Below are 5,577 nucleotides of genomic sequence, written 5' to 3'. Positions count from 1 at the left end.
TGATTGCAGCCCCGACTCTTAGCCGCCGTTATCTGCGTCCTAATTGTCATTTTTTGACGGTTTTATAAAACTGACGCAAAATTTTTGTCGAAATTATTGTAGTACTACTTTTTTATTATCCTTTAATTTTACCAAAAGGGTAGAAAGAAAAGCAAAAGAGAAAACATGAATTTGGATAAGGGATAGATAGAAAATAAAAATTAAACCATTGGTTTTTCACAGCAAGGATAGGAATTGAATGCAAGCTAGCAAGGACAAAAGACTGAATTATTGTGTGTGGGAAATGCACAAACATAAAGTGATTCTAACTGATCAGTTTTTGGAATCTTTTTTTCCATATGTTAAAACATCATTCTCACAAAGCAAGGAGAGAAATGAAAAATGGAACACTTTGTTGTGGAAGGGATAGAAAAAAAAAAGAAAAAGAAAAAAGAAAAGGAAAAGGAAAAAAGTAGGGAAAAAAATAGGACTAGTTATGTTCCCTGAATACAACTTTTCCCTAAGGCCATGTTAGCTACCATCACTGTCTTTCAACTTATGAACATGTATATGAGAATCACTTTTACTTTCCCTGTCAACAAAGACTCACTTTAATTAATTTGTCACATTTGCCCTGCACCCTCAACAACAAAATAATGCAAATTATTTTATGTTTTTTTGCTGTTGTGTGTGTTTGGTCTCTCTATAGTTACTAATATATAAATCCATGGCTTGATGTTACCATCAATTATAACTAAAGATTTAATGGTTCTAGATACTCTTAATTAGTGACCAGCAAGTGATGTCAAATTGAGGCATGCATGCACTAACATGGCTAGTATATATAAGTTTAATTATTGTATCGATCTCTGTAATTTTTATTAATATTTTAATTAAATTTTTATATTTTTATTGAAATTAATATTCCGTTAAATAAAACGAATATGCTTAACACTTTAATAAATATTATATTTTATTTTAACAGAATATTCAGTTAATTTTAATGTTTTTGTGATGACAAAAACTTAATTACAAAAGCTAATATAATATAGAGACTCAATTAAAAAAAATATAAAAATCTAACTAAAAATTTAATAAAATTATAAAAATTAATAAAATAATAAGACCTATATATAACTCAACTTGCATGCCATTATAGATATTATATTAATTAAATTCAAGTTTGTAAAATTAAATCTATCTATTATTATAAACCGGTAAACTACAATATAATATTTCCGGGAATTAACTAGTTAGATCATATTAATACACACAAATTCATATATATATATAATCTGTTCATGAAATTGAGGTGATATATATATTATAGTTACCAGTCATATATATTATGTTGTTTATTTATGAAATTATAATATAATAGTGAATTACTGATAGTTGTAAAACTTGATACTCAACTATATAATATCATATATAAAATAACCCACTGAATTTGAACATGCATGCACATTTTGTTGCAAAAGAAGTATATAAGTTGACTGAAAGTGGAAAGCAAATGATTAGAATGAGGTTATGAATGCATGGCATTAACAAAGTTAATGGTACTTACTGTTTACTATCTCATCAGCCGGACCCTTATGGAAGAAAAAGGAACAACAAAATGAATACATATATAATTAGAGTTAATATTTAATTTGTTTTTGAAATTTAAAGTTGAATTTAAATTGACTTTTAAAATTATATAATTGACTCAATTCGATTCTAAAATTTATAATAGTAATTTATATTAGTTTAGATTAGTCTCTGAACTGATTTTCATAAATAGCAGGTTGATTTTGTAGTTAACTTGTTAAGATTTAAATTTTTCATCTAAATTTCATATATGATTAAGATCTACTAGACTTTCTAAAAACTTGGTTGACTCATTAACATTCTACAAAAATGACAATAACAAATTCAATTTAAAAATTTTGTGTTCTGGGAGCAACAATCAAATTTTTAGAATTCTAATAAATCTTGATCATATAAGCGTTAGACAATAAATTCAAATTATAACAGATTAATATAACAAATCAACACATTATTAACAGAGATTAGTTCAAGAATTAATATAAATTACCATTATATATTTCAAAATTCAATTTAAGTATATTAAAATTTTAAAGGTCAAATTAAATTTAACTTCAAATTTTAGAAATCAAATTAAATATTATATGTGTAGGACTAAATTAATAAGAATATATTATATAGTTTTATCATGCTTATTAGTGACATCTAGACATCCCTAATAATGATCTTAACACAGGATATAAAGAGAAGTAATTAAATTATTAAGAAATTGATGATCCAAAACAAGGCTCAATAATGTTGACTATGGAAAAATGAATGCCCATGTGCCGCAGAAAGTAACTCTATGGCCTCATCAAGATTTCTCTCTATGATTTACACTTTGCATCTTTATTTATACATTTTTTTATTAAATAAAACATATATATTGTGTTTAAATCAATTTTCTACTATCAGGCTTAACATACATTTTATATATCTTCCAACTACTACTCCTCATGTTTCATTCATCAAATCCACACTTTATTCCCTTATTATGGATCAATTCAGAGAACTTTATTTTCAAACTAACAATAACTTGTTTTGAAACTAATTTTCAATCATGCAAAATCCACACACATGTAAATATCAACTTACTTCATTTACCACTACAATAAAAACGGTAGATAGCAGCAATCTACTATTAATATTGTCGCAACCATTGATTAGTTGCAGATTTAACCGCCGCTATTTATAAATTTAATGGTAATTTTGACAACGATATTAAATAGAACAATTATATGTCTTCAGTTTGACAGTAATTTTATGTGTAGAAGTCGCCGCTAATTTATCTTAAACACAATTCATTTTTTTTAATAAGACCATAATAATAAAATCAATAATATTTGAGAAAATAAAAAAATCAGTTAAAATAGACTAAATTTATCTTATTTAATATTTATTAATTATCACTATAATCATGAATATTTAATAAGATAAATTTAAATTATTAATTTTTTTATTTTCTAACATTATCTTCAAAAATATGTACAACTTTAATAACATTACCAAAATGAAGACTATGATATGATCATGCCATTAAATTTGTATTTGGCATGCATTATTAGCAAGTTCATGAGCATTATATATGTGGCCCATTATTTTCATGAAGATCCACAACACACACTTTGAACCACCAAATAAATAATAAACAATCAAAGAGGAAGCAAGCAAAGTATTATGGAGAATATAATAATAAAGTTGTAAGCCATTAGAAGAATGGAAATGAGTACTAATATATATAGTGGTGTGATGCAAGCTAAGTATCACACCCTTCAATTCATTTTCAATGTAATTAAAGGGATTATTGTATTTGAAAATGGTCTAAGAAACATGCATGATGGGTCCAATGTATCTGAACTTGAACTTGGATGTTTCTACATTGTCTTGTAACACCAAAAACACTGTCAAATAAATTAGTATCACGTGGTTGAGTAGTACTTTAATTTGAAGGATTTTCAAAGTGAAGCAGATTTATTTGGTGTGCCTTTTAGATACAACCAATACAACTAATTAGTACTTTTATTTGCTGCACTTAATTATTCATGTGCTTTGCATAATGCATGCAATTCAAATTTGTTTTATTTATTGATTTTATATATCTATTCATCTATATATATTCTGCTAAATGACGTTAAAAGTTGGACAACATAATTTGTATGAAAAAAGAGGGTATAATGCTGTGCAAGAAAATATTTTGGATGGAAGTTAACCATAAATACAATTTTTGATAAATTTAATAAATTTTCAGATAAATTAAAAATAAAGAAAAAAGGAAGAAATGTTAGATAAATGTGTGTCACTTGTGGCTGTTAAAAGTCATTATATTCTTATAGAAACGTTTTTAGTAATTATTTTTAAAGATTAATTTTAATATACCGATAGTGTAAAAATTTTTAATTTATATAGTCATTTAATTAAATTTATGTATTTAAATAATATTAAATTTAAAAATCAATTACTTTTATCTATGTAAGAATACATAATTAGATAATTATGTAGATCTTTTATACATTACTATTTGTACCTAAAAAAAGTAAATTCTTATTTTTATTAATATATTAATACTACTTAACTACGTTGCTACAACAATTTTATATATATATATATGAAAGATAATTATTTATTTATTTTTTAATTAAACATACATGTGCTAACACCGATGAAACAACTATGTATTTGTACTTCCTCGCTCTCTCACAATCACATAAGTAGTGATTTTTATTTTTATTTTAATACTAACATAATAATAAGTATACTTATTTAAGTGATTCAGCTGATCATTGCATGACGTCATATGGAAGAGACATGAAATTCTCTGAAAATATAACAAAGCTCCAGATGTATGCCATTTATCAACATATATTACTATTCATAGAAAAGACAGTGATTATTTTTCACTAAATTAAAACACTCAAATTACCATTTTATAAAATTAGTGAAGTCGTCGACATGTTCTAAAATGTAATTACATGTTCCAAAATATATTTTCATTGGTAAAAGTTTCTCATAAATAATTTTATAAAATGTAATTTTTATTTTTCATTTATATGTGAGTTTTCACCACAACCTAGTTGCAAAATTATATAGGAACTGGTGGAATAGTTGCGAAAGCTGAAAAGTATCATAATAATAGTATCTATTCAAGGGTATCATGATAATTTTTTTTTTTAAAAAAAAAGAAGAAAGACTATAGCTTTAGGTCATTTATTTATATTCTAATTTTCAAAAAATTAACAAAAAAAAAATCTTGTTTGATATAATATATATTGACAACATAATGCCAAATGTATATCCTTCTAAGAAAAAACTGGTTTTCACAAATGGACATTATTCTCAAGAGAATATAATGTCATATTCAACAATAATTCAATTAATTTTTTTTATTCATTTTCAATTGCATGTATACATGTCACATCTTATTGATTGGTTCATGTTGGCATTTGTGACTGCTTTGTAAGCATATTACAGTGATGAATACAAAATAGTAAAAAAAAAAAAAACTATTAGTTAAAAAATAAAAACAAATTAAATGGGAGATCAGATTCTGGCTTATAAACTTGATCAAAGGTTGTTATATGCATGCACATGTGGTCCTAAGTCCTAAGTCCTAAGATATTCATTAGATATATATAAGGAGAGGGCCCTTCATTAAGGTTCTTGTGGTGTGAGAAAAGTTAGCTAAGGGACAATATCATAATGCTAGCTAGCTGATTAGCAATTGGTCCTTAATTTGAGGATATTTTTGTCAGTTTGTAATATTTCATATACTGCTTTTTTCTTATGTTGGGTCAATTTATTTTCCACATATTGCTCTGAATAATTGGCCTCCAATTTGCATCCCTACATACTTATTGACCCCATTATTCTGCACTTCCTACTTGGTACATTCATGTATATAGTAGGAGCCCTTATCTATATCTTCCTTTATTATAATTAATCCTATCTCTTATACTCTTTTTTCTTTATTTTTTTGAAAAATCTAATTTTATTATTTAATATATTAAAAACAACAAAAACAATATATATATATAT

This window comes from Arachis duranensis, chromosome 4, assembly GCF_000817695.3.
Source record: "Arachis duranensis cultivar V14167 chromosome 4, aradu.V14167.gnm2.J7QH, whole genome shotgun sequence".
NCBI lineage: Eukaryota > Viridiplantae > Streptophyta > Magnoliopsida > Fabales > Fabaceae > Arachis > Arachis duranensis.
The sequence above is the reverse complement of the archived record's forward strand: the minus strand, read 5'-3'. Positions refer to the sequence as shown.